Source organism: Pseudorca crassidens, chromosome 8 (genome assembly GCF_039906515.1).
Source record: "Pseudorca crassidens isolate mPseCra1 chromosome 8, mPseCra1.hap1, whole genome shotgun sequence".
Taxonomy (NCBI): Eukaryota; Metazoa; Chordata; class Mammalia; order Artiodactyla; family Delphinidae; genus Pseudorca; species Pseudorca crassidens.
This window is the reverse complement of record NC_090303.1, coordinates 67,977,666-67,999,707: the sequence shown is the minus strand read 5'-3', so window position 1 is coordinate 67,999,707 and position 22,042 is coordinate 67,977,666. Positions and strand designations below refer to the sequence as shown.

Genomic DNA, 22,042 nt, shown 5'->3' with positions numbered 1-22,042 from the left:
GGAGTGTTATTTCTTTCTTAACCATTTGGTAGAACTAGTGAAACCAAGAAGGACTGTAGATTTATTTTTTGAAAAAAATTATATATTCAATCACTTTAAAATTATAAGATTAGGTAGATTTACCATTTTTCTTTTTTTGCTGTGTCTGGTTTATATGCATTGTTTTCTTGCCTAATATCTCTCTCTTCTCCTTTGTTTCTATTTTCGTATATGATAGACGACTCGACTATTGCCCTTAGGTTTTTAACTTTCTCTTCTGCGCAGCCCATCATTTTGCGTCTCTGGGCTTTCTTCTAGCTATATTCTCCTGACACTTCTTCCAATTCATTAACCCTTCTTCAACTGTAACGAACATGAAATTACATTAATCTATTTAGAACGTAATTTTAATTGTTTTATTTTTTAGTTCAATAGCTTCAATTTGTTTTCTAATGTATTTTCTGTATGTATGTATATAACGCACACACCTAATTCTTATACATGCTCTGCTAAAGATCTAATTTTGTGCTTTATTTCCTTAAATATATTAAGAATAGTGATTGCATAGTTTGTGTCTGACAACTCCATTAAATGGATTCCCTGTGGATCCTTTTTTATAGTCTGTTTTCTTCTCCTCCTCCTTCTCCTCTTCCTCCCCTTTCCCCACCCATTCCTCCCCTTTCCCCACCCCTTCCTCCTACCTCTTCCTCCCCTACCTCTTCCTCCTCTGCTTCTTCTTCTTCTTCTTCCGTCCTTTCTTTCTTCCTTCCTTTCTTTATGGCTGCCTTGGGTCTTCATTGCTGTGCGCGGGCTTTCTCTAGTTGCAGCGAGCGGGGGCTACTCTTCGGTGCGGTGCGTGGGCTTCTCATTGTGGTGGCTTCTCTTGTTTCAGAGCAAGGGCTCTAGGTGCACGGACTTCAGTAGTTGTGGCTCGTGGGCTCTAGAGTGGAGGTTCAGTAGTCGTGGGGCACAGGCTTAGTTGCTCTGCGGCATGTGGGATCTTCCTGGACCAGGGCTCGAACCCGTGTCCCCTGCATTGGCAGGCAGATTCTTAACCACTGCACCACCAGGGAAGTCCCTTTCCTCTTCTTCTAATTTTGTTTTTACTTTAAAATTTTTCTTCCTTCATGTGCCTGTATTGTTTTGATTTCACAAAATAAAGAAATAAATGTAAACCTAGGAAGATATTCTATTCCAGTAAAGAAAGTTTATACTTGCTACTGGCAAGTGAGCAGGGACACAGCAATTCAAAGCACCTTGATCTAATGTCAGGATTGAGAAGGTATACTGAAATAGCTTTAAATGCCAATCTCTCCCACATTTACCCTTACTTAAAATATATGGGAATTCACCAGTATTATTCTTCTTTGATGCTCTGTGAATACCAAGTTTTGTCTCTGAGTCATAGGAGGTTGTAGAAACTCTTGTTCTTATTTCTGGTTTTGAGATGTATCTTCAGAAATCAGCCCCCTCAAATATGAGGCTTACCTCTCTGGATTTCTTTCTTCTCCCAGACCTGGACTCCATGATTCTTCACTGCCTTGATAGCTCTGCAATGTCTTCCAGGTGAGTTTTAGTATATTTTTACCTAAGACTGAAAATGGTCTAATTTTCTAGACTGCCATTACCCTAAGGCTGAATATATTTTTAAATAGATAAAATTAATAGAGGTAGTAAGAAAACAAATGCAAAACAAAAAATTCCCCATAAAATTATACTCTTAGAAAATAGAGTACTATTTTCTCTGTGACATGACTTACGCTTTCCTTAAAAAAAGTATTTTGTCAGTGTTCCTATACCTCAAAATTAACTTTAAAAAATGCTAATTGAAGCTGTTTTCTAGAACTGGTTCCAGCTTGCATTTTTCAGTAAATTCTTTGTGGGAGAGGAGTTCAGAGAGGAGCTCTCTGAATTCACTTCTATTTAATGGATTTGTCAGATTCACTGACTCTTCACTCTTCCTTCTGGAAGATATTCTGACTGATACACACAGTATGCTGATTACTCATGGTTAGTAGCCTCTTCTAAATGTGCTTCTGTATTTCTGTCCACATTTGTCAGGTTGAAAAGCTTGTTTGTATCATAAACTGCTGAAGTTTGAGGAACATAAAGGTTACTTTTTATTGTTTACTCAGAAGTGTTCCTAAGCATTTTTCTGTAACTGGGTTCACTGTCTTTGTTTCCTTACAAATAAGGAGAATGGAAGCAATCTTGAGCAAATGCTTGTTATGCCTCACCTTTTTTTTTTTTTTTTTTTTAAAGTAAAGCACCTGCTCTGTCTCTAGCCACTGGTGTCCTGGATTTCTTTTTTTAAATTAATTAATTTATTTTTTGGCTGTGTTGGGTCTTCGTTTCTGTGCGAGGGCTTTCTCTAGTTGCGGCAAGCGGGGGCCACTCTTCATCACGTTGCGTGGGCCTCTCACTATTGCGGCCTCTCTTGTTGCGGAGCATAGGCTCCAGACGCACAGGCTCAGTAGTTGTGGCTCACGGGCCTAGCTGTTCCGTGGCATGTGGGATCTTCCCAGACCAGGGCTCGAACCCGTGCCCCCTGCATTGGCAGGCAGATTCTCAACCACTGCGCCACCAAGGAAGCCCTATGCCTCACCTTTAAGTAGTAATATGATTGATTTATTCCTTTTATAATTTGGGGGTAAACTGAAGAGCTAACATTACAAGCATGTGAGCACGTGCATGCACACACATGCTTTATTCTCTAGTGTCATCTGTTTTTTCTACTAACTTAAAAAAAAAAAGTTGATGCCACTTCTGTGTTCCTGACGTCCAAAGAACATTTTTAGAACATATACTTTCTCTTTCTGTGTATTTTACTATCCTGCATACATCTGTATGAACTTAAATATTTTTCCAAAACAACTAACATATGCAGCATTTAGAAAGACAATTTGAAAAATTTTACACATAGATATATGAACTTGTAACAATTCTTTAAAACCTGTCTTGCCAATTTTTTCTTTATATCACCTCACTAAAACAGTGTTTAAAAGTATGATTCAAAACAGGTGACTCGCAATTTTCCTGAAAACTCAAAGCCCACATGATAGTTAAAAAGCTTTCTACCTTATCCATTTAATCATTTAAGTTCTACTCTTGAGAAACCCACTGTGTAATTTTATGTAGTATAAAGTTAACATTTTTGGTGAGATTCAGTGAAGCTATATTAACGGTAAGTCAAACTTCAGAATCAGGTACCTCATTTTCATCAAGCATTATGTGGATGATGGTCTTCTTTCTCCCTGTAAAATGTGTGTTACATTTTCATTAACCATAAAAATACACTAAAAACTCATAGTTATGGCAGTAATGATGACTTTTAAATAGTGCTAAGAAGTTTAAAAGTATAAAACCTCTCAAGACTTATATAATATGCAAAATAAATTATTATGCCACTTCACTTAGTGAATATTAAGTAAGCTTCTTTAGCTACTTGTGCCATCAGTTTATTTCACTCAGCTGAATAGTCTAATAATATTTTCATTAAATATTTATATGAATAATCAAACACTGTAAATGAAGAGCATATCCCTTGACATTCAAGATGGTTTCCAGGCTGATATCAGCAGTTTGTTATGTAGGTAGGGCTCATTTGCTATGGCTTAGAATTATGTTTTCCATTAGCTTTGAGTATCATATGTCTGACCTTAGAATAAAGGCTATGCATCATGTCTTCTAATTTCTAAATTTTATTTCTTCATTTAGAAAGTACTGACAATAGAAAATTAAGTGCATTTAAAAGTTGGGGTTATGTTTACTAATTCAGCCAAGGAAACTGATGAACACAGCTCATTTTTTAAAGCATTGGAAAATATACTCTTTGCTGTTATATGTTTAATACCATCCTGTTCATCTCACTTAATTTATATTTCCATTAAGTAAAGGTGAATCTAATATTTGACTTCAGCTTTATATGTGATTTTTCAATTTATGAATGCATGATAGCACAGTGACTGAAATTTAATTGTCACATTTAATTTTAAATCCTGCAAGGGTAGTCACATGCTAAGTCTGTACGTTTCTCCTCCTGAAATACTTGTCTTACTTTCATGGCTATTTGAGATCACTGGAAGTTAATATCAAAATGATCCTGTACATTATCTAGATTATAAATCTAGAAATTAGATTCATATCACAAATTTCAAATAAATACAAAACTTATTGGGTTGCCACTTTAAATGCTTGGAAGAAGTTACAACTAAAACTTAAAAAGGTAAAAATTATTAGCTTCAACATCTTACGGAAAAACCTGAACAAACTTTTTGGCCACCCCGACACAAACAGGGATGTACAAAAAAAGTTTTATTTGAAGCAAATTAAATATGACTTATTTGCATCTTTTGTGATTAATGGGAAATTTAATTTAGATTATTATAGGGCTAATCCATATGCAGCTCAGGGCCATGTGAAGGCACTGAACATCCTTCACATCAGTACTCTGTTTGCTGATATGGAACACCGTCCATAACTGCACAGCTTCTATAGTCTGATTGTTCCACTATTTCTATGATATATTTGGGTGTAGGGCATATATTTGATAAGGACAAAAACCCTGATGTCTACCATTAAGCCTCTCAGTCACAGTAAATAGGCAATATCCTCCAACTTCTCCAGGATATTGCAAGAGCCTGACTTATTATCCCCACTTGTTCTGGAAACCATAGATCTTAGACCAAGCCCGCTCTTCCCTATAATAATGTTTCCAATTCCCACCTCTTAGTCACTAATTCATCATGTTCCATATATTTCTTGAGAACACAGCATAATGTCCTCAATCAGTTTTGTCTTATAATAGTTCGAGTGACCGCAGAATTCGTCATCCAAACCAGAGCATTTTGGGGGTAAGAGGTATTAATAATCATGAGAAGGCAACAAATATAGCTGGCTGTCTTAGATTAGGCTCCCCAGCAGCAGACTCTGGTTGATATTAAAGTGATTTCTTAGGATGTATTCCCAGGAAAACCTGGTAGAGGAGTGGGGAAGTAGAACTGTGATGGGAAAGAGGCCTAGCAAGAATGCTGCACCAGTGAAGTCCCGTGGTAGTGCACTTACCAGACAAAGGACAAGACATCCAGTCACAATGGATTTTAAATTAAACAATAATTAATTTTTTATGGTATAAGTATGTTCCAAACATTGCGTGGGACATACTTATACCAAAAAACAATTCCTTGCTGGCTGTCCTGTTTTTTATTTGCTAAATTTGGCAAACCTACCCAAGAGGCCTTGGGAGAGTGAAAGAATATGGATCACACCTGGGAGGGCCACGGGACAAGAAAGTATATTTAAACCTCCATATCCATCAGTCACTGGTGGAGCACAGCTCTGGACGAATATAAATTCCCAGGCAATTGCATCTTTCTGGGTACTCAGGCAAAGGAGATCGATCATAGGAGTCTGAGGGCAGAATTTCCACAAAGAGACACAAGTGCTAGCTGTTGGCACAGAAGCCACACTGGGAGCTTCCATTTGCAAAGATGGGAAAAAAGAGATCTGAGGGGGTATGGGCAGAGCACTGACAGCATCATATTATCCCAGGAAAACTGACATGTGTGGTCGTCCTGACAATAGCTAGTGGTCTATGCTTAGGGCTTGAAAGCGCTCCTGAGACTAAGAAGAAGAAACACTTTTTTGGAATTGGATGGTAATGGGGCTCTTCCAGAACACTGGAAAAAACAGTATACCCTCCCAAACATCCACAATTTTACATCTCAATGAATTACCGTGCCATCAAAATTAACTGGGACATATACTCTCCATTTTGTAGATAATGCAAGTGAATTTATTCCCTAAAGATAATTTTAACTTAACAGAAATTAAAAGGTCATGAAATGAAGCTTCTTGCTTTATTTTCGGACAAATTTAGCCATTTATGATAGATTATCATCCTATAAGTAGAACTAACATGCACATTACTTAAACAGTACCTGAAGATTAATTGGAGCTTCATGTGGTAGGGAAGGCAATGGCTCCCCCAATTAAGAGTAAAAAAACTCAGAGTATGAGACATAACTTGGAATAACCTTCCATTTCTTTTCAGGTTCTTCTGGTAATTCCATATCCTGAACTTAATGTATAGGCCTCCTAGGTAACTAGGTTGCTAATTACTATTGGAGTTTCCTCTGACCCTAAGGAATTGTACAGTTAAATTTATTCTAAAAATTAACTACAGTTTTCTGACTCCTTGTGGGTGAGTCAAGAAGTAAGATAATGAAAATTTGCTTCCAGGTTCAGAAGAAGGCCTTCTCCTATAATATATAATGCCTGATTATTCAACATAAAAGCATCACTCACGGGCTTCCCTGGTGGCGCAGTGGTTGAGAGTCCGCCTGCTGATGCAGGGGACACGGGTTCGTGTCCCGGTCCGGGAAGATCCCACATGCCTCGGAGCGGCTGGGCCCGTGAGCCACGGCCGCTGAGCCTGCGCGTCCGGAGCCTGTGCTCCGCAGCGGGAGAGGCCACAACAGTGAGAGGCCCGCGTACCGCAAAAAAAAATAAAACATCACTCTTTTACATAGATAATTTACAGTTTCTATCCTACCACTGAACTCGGCTATCAATTAGCTTGTTGAATCTGTTAATGCATGCATGTAAATATGCATGTAGTGTATAATGGTACATGGAATAGTAAGTGGTACGATAATTAGACTGATATCCTTGAGACATTGCCTAACAGAACTACCTAACCCATCAGGATGCATCTTTCTTTTAGGAAATATGAAAGGTAACTTTCAGTCCAGAGCTCTAATTAGGGTATATACTTTCTGGAGAGCCAGAATGTATAGATCCTCCTCTCTTCATAGCCATGAGACCAAAGGTATGTTTGTCATTGCAGGATACTGAATGTTCTTACAGAGAAAAAGTATGTGATGAGTGGTTCCTTGAGGAGATAAAACCCAAAAAAACCCTCCGCAACCCATGATTTATTTGATTATATCCACGTTTTTTAGCTTAGCCTGCAAGGTCCATCTTGACCTGGCTCCCGCCTTTTCCTGACCTCACGTTCCAGTGGTCCCTTTTTAAACACACACCATTACAGCATACCCCAAATTAACATTATATCTTCCCTTTGCTAAAACTGCTCCATCTCACTGGAATGTGCTCACTACTTCCCTGCCTCACATCCCCTGGCTAACAGCTACTCATCCTTTAATACTCCATTCAGGAAACACACTTCAGGAAGTCTTCTCTGTTCTTTCCCAGACTTGGTTAGGTATTTCATCTATTCTCCCATAATGTATAGTGCATATACTATCTTCACAACCTGAGGCATTGGTGTACTTTACCTACGTATGCATCCCTTTCCCTGGAGAGGAAAATATTTGAGCAGAAGATGAGATCCAACTTTCTCTGCATTCTCTAAATTTAGCAGAATATCCAGGACACATAGGAGGGTTTCAATAATAGTTTATGGAATGGATGAAAGAATGAATTAATCGCATACTCTGGCTTACTACTGAAGCTGAGAATAAATAACCATGAGCTGAGGACAAGAAAATGTCAAGCCTTCAGTTTAAATACAGCTCTATTTCATTCTAAGTTGATTCTTAAATAAGGCTATAATGCAGATAATTGTTAGCTGGTAGATTTACGGTAAAAGTATTAATATCATCGTTAAATTAAAACATGAAATTCACTATAGAGATTTTTTATCGGTCTACCATTAAAAAGAATATTATATACAACTTTTTACATCCTATTTTAATCATTTTTCATATTCATACATATTAAACATATGCATATACATATGAAAGCAAATGAATGATTATAGTAATATTACTATGAGAATAAAATAATCATTCATGTCTACTTGTCTCCATCACCTTGTCTTAAGAGCTAAAGGAGACAGGATTAACTTAACTTCTTTAATTTAAGATTTAAAGGAGACAATTGATTAGCTCTGTTAAAATCAATTAACAATGATATTTAGAATGTCAGAGTAAATTCAAACACTCTGATCTTACGTTTTTCAAATCCCATGAGAAGAAAATTTCATTTAGTCTAAGCAGAAAAAGTAGAGGTTGCCTAAGACCAATAAACTTAGATCTGGATTCTAGGAATCAAGGACTGCGCGCCTATCATCAAAGCATTAGACTATTATTCTCTCTTACTATTTAATTAGAAACTGGTAATTGTCATTTTGCACATAAATTAAATTCTTTGAGGCACATTAGATGATACTCTAACATTTAAATAATGCTTTTTATCTTTGACATAATTTATAGACATGAATTAAGTAATCTTCCAAAGAGGCTATTTGAAAATTTTATCTCCCTTGAAAGTGATTATGGTTAAAATTTCCACTTAGTGGCACTGTATATAATTGTGCAACCATTACACTTCACAGCTAAACTAATCCATCATTTTTTCCCCCAGTTACCATTTACTCTGATACTAAGTGAGATAAGCATTAGATACTTACATAGTAATTTTATCAGGAACCTGGACCAGTGGACAGTTTTATCCTTCATATCTAGTTCTTGTGCTTCTGGGGGAATTCCCAGTGATGCCGTTCTATTCCTTGAAAATAAAGTAGACAATGGTCTTTAATACCATTCTTTAACAGGAAAAAATGTTCACCGTTAACAATATCACATGGGTACCATATTATTAATGAAATGAAAGGAAGAACTGCGTTATATGTTATCTTTTCAGTTGCACTGGATGAACAGAGACACACTCAGGCAAAATGCAAATAATGGGGATTTATTATGAGGGTATACTGGAAAATAGGAAAGAAGAAGAAACATTTTTGTGAGCGTCACATTAAAAATTCCCTCAAAGAAAGATACAAATGGCTTTTTTTGTACTCTTGTCATATCCCTACACTAAGCCATAGGCTACTAGCTCTTTGATCAGTCAGCTGGTTATAGACCAATCAAATGTTGGCCAGAAAGGCAGGGTAGCATGGTACAAAGTATGGCAATCTTTGTATAAAGATTTTCTCACCAGAGAGCTGAATAACCATCAAATCTTTAGCAAATGTCCAAAGAGGACAAAATAAGTAACAGGCATCTGAGGTTTATCAGAAGAAAGGCAATACAACTATCAGTGAAGATGAAACTTCAGAGTTTTTTCCAGTACAAAAATCATAATTTATGGAACACTATGTAAGATGTGCATTACATATATCAATTATTTTATTTAACCATCATAACAACACTGGAAGGTAGATATTGCTAACCTCACATTACAGATAAGACCCCCAAATTTAAGGAACTTGATCAAGTTCACACAACTAGTATTAGAACTAGAATATCAACTGAGGTTTCGCCGATATTAAATCTAATTCTTTCCTCAATGGTACCATACTGACTTTCACAGGAATTATTATAAAATCAATTAATGGTTATGGGTTGAACCTCATGCTGATTAGTCATATGCAACAATCTCTCATTCTTATTAACTTGGAGCATATTAAAGTGGGATATATTCTCCTATTTGGGAGAGGGTGGAACAAAGTTTACACATTCATGGATATGAAAGAAATAATTATTTTTCTTTGGCTCAGAACTAATGGGAGGCAAGTCAGGTGCACTCAGCAAAGACAAGATCATTAGAAATAGAGTCGAGGAATACCTTGTCCTTTGTCCTCTGTCTCCCAGGCTGGTGCTTCTTTTTTTTTTTTTTTTTTTTTTTTGCGGTACGCGGGCCTCTCACTGCACAGAGTCCACCTGCTCATGCAGGTCCGTGCCCCGGTCAGGGAAGATCCCACATGCCGCGCAGCGGCTGGGCCCGTGAGCCATGGCCGCTGAGCCTGCGCGTCCGGAGCCTGTGCTCCGCAACGGGAGAGGCCACAACAGTGAGAGGCCCGCGTACTGCAAAAAAAAAAAAAAAAGAGGTTGCAGCAAATCTAGTCCTTTTAAGAAATCTTGCCTTTTCAGCCTATGGAATTCTGCTTAAAATGTGTTTTGCTGGGGAGGCTTCTGGGAAGATGGCGGAAGAGTAAGACGCGGAGATCACCTTCCTCCGATACACCTGAAATACATCTGAACGTGGAACAACTCCTACAGAGCACCTACTGAATGCTGGCAGAAGACCTCAGACTTCCCAAAAGGCAAGAACCCCCCCCCCCCCCCACGTACCTGGGTAGGGCAAAATAAAAAAGAATAAACAGAGACAAAAGAATAGGGACAGGACCTGCACCAGTGGGAGGGAGCTGTGAAGAAGGAAAAGTTTGCACACACACGGAAGCCCCTTCGCGGGCGGAGAGTACGGGTGGCGGAGGGGGAAAGCTTCGGAGCCGCGGAGAAGAGCACAGCAACAGCGGTGCGGGGGGCAAAGCGGAGAGATTCCCGCACAGAGGATCAGGGCCGACCGGCACTCGCCAACCCGAGAGGCTTGTCTGCTCAGCCGCCGGGGCGGGCGCGGCTGGGGCTTCGGTCGGAGCGCCGGGAGAGGACTGGGGTTGGCGGCGTGAGCACAGCCTTCAGGGGATTAGTGCGCCACGGCTAGCCGTGAGGGAGTCCGGGGCAAAGTCTGGACCTGTCGAAGAGGCAAGAGACTTTTTCTTACCTCTTTGTTTCCTGGTGTGCAAGGAGAGGGGATTAAGAGCGCTGCTTAAAGGAGCTCCAGAGACGGGCGCGAGCCGCGGCTAAAAGCGCGGACCCCAGAGACGGGCATGAGACGCTAAGGCTGCTGCTGCCGCCGCAAGAAGCCTGTGTGCGAGCACAGGTCACTATACACACCCCCTTTCCGGGGAGCCTGTGCAGCCCGCCACTGCCAGGGTCCCGGGATCCAGGGACAACTCCCCGGGAGAACGCACGGCGCGCCTTAAGTTGGTGCAACGTCACGCTGGCCTCTGCTGCCGCAGGCCCGCCCCACACTCCGAGCCCCTCCCTCCCCATAGCCTGAGTGAGCCAGAGCCCCCGAACCAGCGGCTCCTTTAACTCCGTCCTGTCTGAGCGAAGAACAGACGCCCTCCGGCGACCTACACGCAGAGGCGGGGCCAAATCCAAAGCTGAACCCCGGCAGCTGTGCGAACAAAGAGAAAGGGAAATCTCTTCCAGCAGCCTCAGGTGCAGCGGATTAAAGCTCCACAATCAACTTGATGTACCCTGCATCTGTGGAATACCTGAATAGAAAACGAATCATCCCAAATTGAGGAGGTGGACTTTGAGAGCAAGATTTATGATTTTTTCCCCTTTTCCTCTTTTTGTGAGTGTGTGTGTGCTTCTGTGTGAGATTTTGTCTGTATAGCTTTGCTTCCACCATTTGTCCTAGGGTTCTATCCGTCCATTTTTAAAAAAATTTTTTTTCTTAATAATTATTTTTTATTTTAATACTGTTTCTTTCTTTCTTTCTTTCTCCTTCCTTCCTTCCTTCCTTCCTTCCTTCCTTCCTTCCTTCCTTCCTTCCTTCCTTCCCTCCCTCCCTCCCTCCCTCCCTCCCTCCTTCAGAAAACGAATCATCCCAAATTGAGGAGGTAGATTTTGAAAGCAAGATTTATGATTTTTTCCCCTTTTCCTCTTTCTGTGAGTATGTGTATGCTTCTGTGTGAGATTTTGTCTGTATAGCTTTGCATCCACCATTTGTCCTAGGGTTCTATCTGTCCGTTTTTTTGTTTAAATTTTTATTTTAATAACTTTATTATATTTTATCTTTATTTTATTTACTTTATCTCCTTTCTTTTCTTCCTTCCTTCCCTCCTTCCTTCCTTCCTCCCTCCCTCCCTTCTTTCTTTCTGTCTTTCTTTCTCTCTCTCTCTTTCTACTTCTACTAATTCTTTTTCTTATTTTTTATTTTAATAACTATTTTATTTTACTTTACCTTCTTTTTTTCCTTCCTTTCCTCCTTGCTTCCTTCCTTCCTCCCTCCCTCCTTTCTTTCTTTCTTTCTTTCTCTCTTTCTACTTCTACTAATTCTTTCTTTCTATTTTTTCTGCCTTTTATTCTGAGCCGTGTGGATGAAAGGCTCTAGGTGCTGCAGTCAGGAGTCAGTGCTGTGCCTCTGAGGTGGGAAAGCCAACTTCAGGACACTGGTCCACAAGAGACCTCCCAGCTCCACATAATATCAAACAGCGAAAATCTCCCAGAGATCTCCATCTCAGCACCAGCACCCAGCTTCACTCAACGACCAGCAAGCTACAGTGCTGGACACCCTATGCCAAATAACTAGCAAGACAGGAACACAACACCACCCATTAGCGGAGAGGCTGCCTAAAATCATAATAAGTCCACAGACACCCCAAAACACACCACCAGACGTGGACCTGCCCACCAGAAAGACAAGATCCAGCCTCATCCACCAGAACACAGGCACTAGTCCCCTCCACCAGGAAGCCTACACAACCCACTGAACCGACCTTAGCCACTGGGGACAGACACCAAAAACAACGTGAATTACGAACCTGCAGCCTGCAAAAAGGAGACCCCAAACACAGTAAGATAAGCAAAATGACAAGACAGAAAAACACACCGCAGATAAAGGAGCAAGATAAAAACCCACCAGACCTAACGCATGAAGAGGAAATAGGTAGTTTACCTGAAAAAGAATTCAGAATAATGATAGTAAAGACGATCCAAAATCTTGGAAATAGAATAGACAAAATGCAAGAAACATTTAACAAGGACCTAGAAGAACTAAAGATGAAACAAGCAATGATGAACAACACAATAAATGAAATTAAAAGTACTCTAGATGGGATCAATAGCAGAATAACTGAGGCAGAAGAACGGATAAGTGACCTGGAAGATAAAATAGTGGAAATAACTACTGCAGAGCAGAATAAAGAAATAAGAATGAAAAGAACTGAGGACAGTCTCAGAGACCTCTGGGACAACATCAAACGCACCGACATTTGAATTATCGGGGTCCCAGAAGAAGAAGAGAAAAAGAAAGGGACTGATAAAATCTTTGAAGAGATTATAGTTGAAAAATTCCCTAATATGGGAAATAGTTAATCAAGTCCAGGAAGCACAGAGAGTCCCATACAGGATAAATCCAAGGAGAAATACGCCAAGACACAAATTAATCAAACTGAGAAAAATTAAATACAAAGAAAACATATTAAAAGCAGCAAGGGTAAAACAACAGATAACACACAAGGGGATCCCCATAAGGTTAACAGCTGATCTCTCAGCAGAAACTCTGCAAGCCAGAAGGGACTGGCAGGACATATTTAAAGTGATGAAGGAGAAAAACCTGCAACCAAGATTACTCTACCCAGCAAGGATCTCATTCAGATTTGATGGAGAAATTAAAACCTTTACAGACAAGCAAAAGCTGAGAGAGTTCAGCACCACCAAACCAGCTCTACAACAACTGCTAAAGGAACTTCTCTAGGCAAGAAACACAAGAGGAGGAAAAGACCTACAATAACGAACCCAAAACAATTAAGAAATTGGGAATAGGAACATCAATGTATTTGGTAAAGTAGCAGGATACAAAATTAATGCACAGAAATCTCTGGCATTCCTATACACTAATGATGAAAAATCTGAAAGAGAAATCAAGAAAACACTCCCATTTACCATTGCAACAAAAAGAATAAAATATCTAGGAATAAACCTACCTAAGGAGACAAAAGACCTGTATGCAGAAAATTATAAGACACTGATGAAAGAAATTAAAGATGAAACAAATAGATGGAGAGATATACCATGTTCTTGGATTGGAAGAATCAACATTGTGAAAATGACTCTACTACCCAAAGCAATCTACAGATTCAATGCAATCCCTATCAAACTACCACTGGCATTTTTCACAGAACTAGAACAAAAAAATTCACAATTTATATGGAAACATAAAAGATCCTGAATAGCCAAAGCAATCTTGAGAACGAAAAACGGAGCTGGAGGAATCAGGCTCCCTGACTTCAGACTATACTACAAAGCTACAGTAATTAAGACAGTATGGTACTGGCACAGAAACAGAAAGATAGATCAATGGAACAGGATAGAAAGCCCAGAGATAAACCCACGCACATATGGTCACCTTATCTTTGATAAAGGAGGCAGGAATGTACAGTGGAGAAAGAACAGCCTCTTCAATAAGTGGTGCTGGGAAAACTGGACAGGTACATATAATAGTATGAGATTATATCACTCCCTAACACCATACACAGAAATAAGCTCAAAATGGATTAAAGATCTAAATGTAAGGCCAGAAACTATCAAACTGTTAGAGGAAAACATAGGCAGAACACTCTATGACATAAATCAGAGCAAGATCCGTTTTGACCCACCTCCTAGAGAAATGGAAATAAAAACAAAAATAAACAAATGGGACCTAATGAAACTGCAAAGCTTTTGCACAGCAAAGGAAACCATAAACAAGATCAAAAGACAACCCTCAGAATGGAAGAAAATATTTGCAAATGAAGCAACTGACAAAGGATTAATCTCCAAAATTTACAAGCAGCTCATGCAGCTCAATAACAAGAAACCAAACAACCCAATCCAAAAATGGGCAGAAGACCTAAATAGACATTTCTCCAAAGAAGATATACAGACTGCCAACAAACACATGAAAGAATGCTCAACATCATTAATCATTAGAGAAATGCAAATTAAAACTACAATGAGATATCATCACACACCAGTCAGAATGGCCATCATCAAAAAATCTAGAAACAATAAATGCTGGAGAGGGTGTGGAGAAAAGGGAACACTGTTGCACTGTTGTTGGGAATGTAAATTGATACAGCCACTGTGGAGAACAGTATGGAGGTTCCTTAAAAAACTACAAATAGAACTACCATATGACCCAGCAGTCCCACTACTGGGCATATACCCTGAGAAAACCATAATTCAAAAAGAATCATGTACCAAAATGTTCATTGCAGCTCTATTTACAATAGCCTGGAGATGGAAATAACCTAAGTGTCCATCATCGGATGAATGGATAAAGAAGATGTGGCACACATATACAATGGAATATTACTCAGCCATAAAAAGAAACGAAATTGAGCTATTTGTAATGAGGTGGATAGACCTAGAGTCTGTCATACAGAGTGAAGTAAGTCAGAAAGAGAAAGACAAATACCGTATGCTAACACATATATATGGATTTTAAGAAAAAAAATGTCAGGAAGAACCTAGGGGTAAGACAGGAATAAAGACCCAGACCTACTAGAGAATGGACTTGAGGATATGGGGAGGGGGAAGGGTAAGCTGAGACAAAGCGAGAGAGAGGCATGGACATATATACACTACCAAACGTAAGGTCGATAGCTAGTGGGAAGCAGCCGCATGGCACAGGGATATCGGCTCGGTACTTTGTGACCGCCTGGAGGGGTGGGATAGGGAGGGTGGGCGGGAGGGAGACGCAAGAGGGAAGAGATATGGGAACATATGTATATGTATAACTGATTCACTTTGTTATAAAGCAGAAACTAACACACCACTGTAAAGCAATTATACTCCAATAAAAGATGTGAAAAAAAAAAATGTGTTTTGCCCGGCTTCCCTGGTGGCGCAGTGGTTGAGCGTACGCCTGCCAATGCAGGGGACTCGGGTTCCTGCCCCGGTCCGAGAAGATCCCACATGCCACAGAGCGGCTGGGCCCGTGAGCGATGGCCGCTGAGCCTGCGCGTCCGGAGCCTGTGTTCCGCAACGGGAGAGGCCACAACAGTGAGAGGCCTGCGTACCGCAAAAAAAAAAAAAAAAATGTGTTTTGCCTTATGAGTAATGTAATTTCAGCTACTGCTTACATCTGTATAAGGCACTTTACTTCTATGATACTAAAAAGCAGTGTTAGTCACTCTAGACTTCCAAGCTATGACCTCTCTAAGATCCCTCTGGCTAATACCAATGAACATATTCCATACTCTGAATCTCTTTTCCTCCCTTCCTCCCCTAGAAAATATAATTGCTATTTTAAAAAACCACAAAGTGGTAAAAATAATTTATTCATTTCCCAAAAGGAACTTAAATGCAAATACGATCTCTTTTACAAAAGCTAAGGGGTCAAATGAATAAGATATTCTATCAAAACCTCAACTATTAAACATTACAGAGGATAGTCTACTTATTCAATAACATTACATGACTAGATGGCCATCACAGGTATTTCTTCTGCTTCCATATCATGCAGAAAAAGGGAAACTTTGAGATCATGATGTATTCTTGGTCCCAACAGACAACAGTGGCGTAAGTCCTCTTGTGATCTAGTTGCCACAGGGTTTCTTTCATCTCTCTCGAGAGCTCTAAGGCACACTAGCTTCTTTTAAAAATTGAGGTAAAATAGTATATAACATTGTATAAGTTTCAGGTGTACATTATAATTCAACATCTGTACACCTTATAAAGTGATCACCATTAAAGGTCTAAAGTTACCATGAATCCTCATATGCTTGACCCCCTTCACTCTTTTTGCCAACCCCACACCTCTTTGTCATCTGTTAAACATGAATTGTTCTCTGTAGCTAAGAGTTTGGTTTGGTCATTTTGGATTGTTTAATATTCTACATATGAGTGAAATCATAAGGTATATGTCTTTCTCTGCCCAACTTATTTCATTTAGCATAATACCCTCAAGGTCCATTCATGTTGTCAAAAATGGTAAGATTTTACTACTTTTTTATGGCTGAGTAGTATTCTACTGTGTGTGTGTGTGCAGGCTTATCTCTCCTGCACGGGATCTAAGGGTTGGGGTGCCTGATGTGGGGCATAAATTCATCACTCTTAGGAAAAAGTTCTGTATTTTTGAGCTCCCTCCCAATTGTGGATTCCTCACCTGGGGTGGGAGTTTTTGGCAAGACTGTGTCTCTGCCTCTACTACCATCTCAATGCTCCCCTTTTCTCCTTTGTTGTGGAGGCTTTGTTCATCAAGTCTTCAGGTCTTTTCAGAGGAAACTACTCCATATGTGGTTGTAGATCTGTTAGTCCATGGTAGGAGGTGAATTCAGGATCTCCCTAAACCACCATCTTAAACCACTGTCTAAGACATACTAGCTTTTTATCTTTAGACTTCCCTTTCATTCTCCTTTCTCTTTCATCCCAGACACGGCAGTAATTTTAACCTTAGGGGCAGAAAAACCTGATGCTGACTGTTCAAAAAAATCTAATCCTTTTGCCATATGGAATAGTTGAAAATATCAAGAAAAGAAGCTTCCATCTGTTTACATCTCAAAATATTATCCTCACATACTTATTCAAATTGATCTCTTTTCAGCAGATACCTTTGCCTGCTGGAGACAAAAATGTCAAAGATATTGGGAACATTTGACATCTCCTTATACAGTAGATCCTTTTTAAAATCATGGTTCAAATCTTTTAAAGCACTATAGAAAGTACATAGTGCAGTTCCTAAGACATAGTAAATATTCAATTAATATAATATTAATGAATGTGTAATTAATATTTACATACTCTTTTTTATTATTATAAGTCTAGGTTTACAATTATTTTGAGTAGGATCTGCCATCAGGGGAATGTGACCCAACTTCAAACTCCACTTACTTCCCAAGGTACCCCAGCACCAATATTACCAGTCTCTTAAGCTGAACTTTAAATTTCCTCACACATTTATTCATACAGTCATTCATTCAAGAAATATTCAGTGAGGTGGCAAACTCTGCAAAAATAGAAAGAATAAAATGTTACTGTGCTATTAATAATTAACACAGCCCTACATTCATAAGATTACAGTCCATTGACAGAGAGAGGTGTTAACCAAATAATTATCCAAGTGTGAAACTGCTATTATAATATGTGTTAGGAAGGAAAATTACAAGAGACTATATTTTTAAGGAAGTCAGGGAAGGCTGAGCTGTTTGACCTAAGACCCCCCCCCCCCCAAATGTCTCAGTCTCCTTCTTCAGATACCAACTAGATAAAAAGGGAGGAAATAATTCTCTAGGCAGTAAGCATGATATATACAAAGGCCCTGGGGTGGAAAAGAACATGCCCAGAACTATGGATTGTAAGGTAGAACGACGACAAGAGAGGAGCACAGTGCAATATAAGGCTGGGGAGATAGATATGGGTGACAGCACCCAGGCTCTTGGGATTTAACATGGACTTTAGCTTGAGATTCACAGTACAATTGAAGATTGAAAACAAAATGGGGATCGAAAAAATGAAAGTGGGTTTACCTGGGAAATGGCACTTTTCACTCGCACTGAAGAGATACAAAGAGCTGAGATGTCAGCTTGCAAGAGAACAGAATGGTAGCAAGGAAAAATGGTAGAGTCTAGAAATATTTAGGAAATGAAGTCAAGAGCAGTGCTAATAGATTTCATATGAGAGGGTGCATGAGAAGGAGGTGTTAAGGATGATGAACAGATTTCTAGTCTGGGATCTGAGTTTCAGGGAATAGGTTGGGAAGAAGTGTTTTTAAACAAGAGAATGATGTAGGCAGTGCCTTTCCATTCTTAACTTGTTTTACTCATGTGTGTAAAATAGCTACTACTCTGATGGCAGGTGGCCCATAATTCTATTTTTATAATTATTCCTCAACTAGAAAAAGTACAAAGCTTAGTTTGATTTTGCTTCCTCTCTATGCCCCATATGATTATTTTATTCTACAGGAGTAATCTAATCCGCTTAAAAAAATCATATAATGTTAGCAACTTAAAGGATCTTATGAGACTTCTCATGCCATTTTGAAAGAAGAAAAAAGTGAAATAATTACACAAATATTAGTAAAATCTATACCAGCTTTTTTTTTCTTTGGCTCACATCGAAAGCAAAGTATCTGATCTATCAGTACTTTGGAACACATGGATTACTGGAACATGTGGCAACGGTAGAAATTCACCATTATCCCCAAGCCTTTAATGGTTTTTTTTTTTTTTTTTTTTTTTTTGCGGTACGCGGGCCTCTCACTGTTGTGGCCTCTCCCGTTGCGGAGCACAGGCTCCGGACGCGCCGGCTCAGCGGCCATGGCTCACGGGCCCAGCCGCTCCGCGGCATGTGGGATCTTCCCGGACCGGGGCACGAACCCGTGTCCCCTGCATCGGCAGGCGGACTCTCAACCACTGTGCCACCAGGGAAGCCCCTTTAATGGTATTTTTATGGACTGGATTTCTATCAGTATTTTATTCCAATTCAATCTCACACCCTGTAAAGGAGCGAACTGAATTTAAAGTCATTGCTTACATTCAGCGTCATAGCATGTCCAGAATAAAGTTTCATTATGGCCCCACGTCCAATATCATAAACCCATATAAAAATATGTCTCATTTCAGAGTAATAAAGATGTCTTTTACTAGAAAATGGTGAGCGTGATTCTTTCCGAAATATGTTAATAATTAAAGAGCGAGTCTGTTTTGAAGATCAGTAAATATGTATTCCATACGAAATCTTAACTTTACAAAAGTGTAATCCATGTTAAACCCCATCTCCAAGTTTCACCAAGCATACGTTCTTGCTTTACAAGTATATATATGACACTTAAATTACATGTTTATCATTTTCACTGAGGATATTTGACATTTATAGGTTGTGGTAAAAACAAATTAAGTAATTCTGCTGCCTTAAAAAAGACAAACCCGCTACAAAAGCCGGATGTTCTTTGCTTTCAAAGGAGAATAGTTTTGGTTTCCGAATGTGAGGAGTTTTTACTTATTTTCTCTTACATACATAAAAATAAAAGGAATTGTAGACATTGATAGGCATTGTTTACTAAATTTTTGTAAATAGGCTACATTAGTTCTTGGCTGATAGTAATTTAAGAGACAAGTCATTCAGTGACTTAAATGAAATAAAATAATTAAAGCAGGTCTTTTACTGGCACAAGCTGTATTGTTATCCTCAGGTTGTTCTGCTGAAGCAGATTTTTTTTTTTTTTTTTTTGTGGTACGTGGGCCTCTCACTGTTGTGGCCTCTCCCGTTGCGGAGCACAGCCTCCAGACGCGCAGGCTCAGTGGCCATGGCTCACCGGCCCAGCCGCTCCGCGGCATGTGGGATCTTCCCGGACCGGGGCACGAACCCGCATTGGCAGGCGGACTCTCAACCACTGCGCCACCAGGGAAGCCCAAGCAGATTTATTTTGTATTGTGGTTTATGACCAAAGTTAGAGGTGTCTCTGAAAGAACAAATTTAACTACGCCTGTCACCCAACCTGGGTTCTTTTGCACCTTTTCAAGGGCATTACAATAGAGTTTTGTGTGAACGTGATTGCCTTTGGGAAAGCCTAGGCCTAGATTTTCTCTTTAAATGATAGACCAAAAAGGATAGCTTGAATGTCAGGTTTCCACATTCTCTTTAGGAAAGGAAGGTGTGAATTCGATCCCACAGAAACTTCTAAAAATCACATTTAAGCTACGGTATGGCAGAATGCTCGCTACAGATTCAGGCTCTGAATTTTAAGATAAGTATCCTTGCAGAGTATCTGCAAGTTTTGTGCGTTCCAGTAAATAATCCAAGCTTAAATGGGAGAGAGGATTCCTCTGTTACAAATTATGTTTCTAATTTTGAATTTTTTAATAATCATTCTGTAAATCAGAGAAGCCCTAAGCGATACCCTGTCTTTAATACATCATTAGGACTATACATTGTGACAGTATTATTTTATATCCACCTATCAGACTCTATCCTATCATGATCTAAAGCCATTTAACTGGGGAAATAAAAACAAAATGGTAATTAGTCAGGAAGAGTCTCAGTTTTACTGCAAGATGGCATTGTTTGTGACTCAGGGCAAGAAAATTTGAAAAAGCATTGCTGCATCCAATGCAGTGAAGGTGCTGGGAACCTTGTCTCCTAATTCCACCATTTCCACTGCCATCTCTTGTTCCTTTCAAGTGGTACATTTTACCAGAAGTGCGGTTCATGCTATTTTTGTGGGTACCAAAGGCCCTTTTGTTTTGTTTAACCACAGCCCTTCATTTACTCAATAAACATATTATTTTTATATGTACTTGAAAAAAAGAAACATTTGACATCTAGAAGAGGTAGGCTTAATTTTAGCTTTCACTCTTATATCTCCGTAATATGTCTTGCTACTTAAATACTGTAGGATCCCTTTGCCCTGCACAGAATGTGAATAAAGATGTCTCAGGTTTAGTATAAGAATTAAATGAGACAACAGAATATATTATAAAACCTTATAAATCTAAAAAAAGGGAGAGGGCTTTTCCTATACTTAGCAAAACTTTAAAATATGAAAAATATCTCAAATGGCTTTTCATTTAAAAACAACATAAACTGCCTAAAAATTAGCAATCATGAAAATATTACATTTAATAGCTTATATGACACAACTAAAGCAGTACTTGGAGAAATACTTAATAGCCTAACCATTTACATTACTAAACAGAAAAAAATATAATGAATATCTAACCTAATAAGTTAAAGAGCAATAAGAAAAGGAGAAAAAGTATATTGAAAGAAGTAATAAATGGCAAATATTGAACTGAAAAATAGAAATTAGTTATCTAAGAGACGAGTATATATGGAAAATAAAGAACAAAACAGATAAATCATTATCTAATTTTAAAAAAGGAAAAAGACAAATACACCAAACATAAAGACACGAATTTTCACAGAAGATGACGTTAAAGAATTATAAATTACTTTGCTCATCTCTGTAAAAATTAATTTGCAAATGTAGGTAAATAATCTAAGATAATCAAGATAGCATAAAAAATTGAAACCTACAGATTACCATAGAATAGAGAAACTTGTCAAAGAATAACTTCTCACCTCCCGTCTCCAGACACACAAACACATTCAAGTTAAAGCATTAATCATAAATAGATTCTTCAGGAAAGTCACGGAATTCTATCAATTATTTAAGTAATGCAAAACTATGTTATTTGCATTGCTCAAGAGAATCTTTAACGAATGTAAACATAGGTAAAAGATAAGCAAAAAAGAGGCAATTTCCCTAAATGCTAAATTAAATATTAGCAAACAGAATACAAGAACAAAATAATAATAATCCATTATTAATTAGAGTCTTACTAGATTCTGGTATAATTCAATACTGAAGGACTATAATAATATAATCTGCATAGTAATATAGATTCAAATATAAAATACTTATAATCACTTCTCAAATGTTAAAAGACATTTTAACATTTTTAAAAGAAAAATTTAACATCCACATTTGCCTTAAATAGTACATATAATAAGTTTAAAATCATGGATATTTATTTGACATT

At 38.7% G+C, this 22,042-nt stretch overlaps 1 protein-coding gene across 1 annotated transcript in view; it reads right to left on the bottom strand.

The window, feature by feature from the left end:
• Positions 1–22,042, bottom strand: part of DNAJB9 (DnaJ heat shock protein family (Hsp40) member B9) — a 700,153-nt gene that overhangs the window by 4,596 nt on the left and 673,515 nt on the right. The window contains exon 20 of the transcript XR_010945587.1: positions 8,414–8,511. The gene's annotated coding sequence lies outside the window, so the exon portion shown is untranslated. The remainder of the gene's footprint in view (positions 1–8,413; positions 8,512–22,042) is intronic.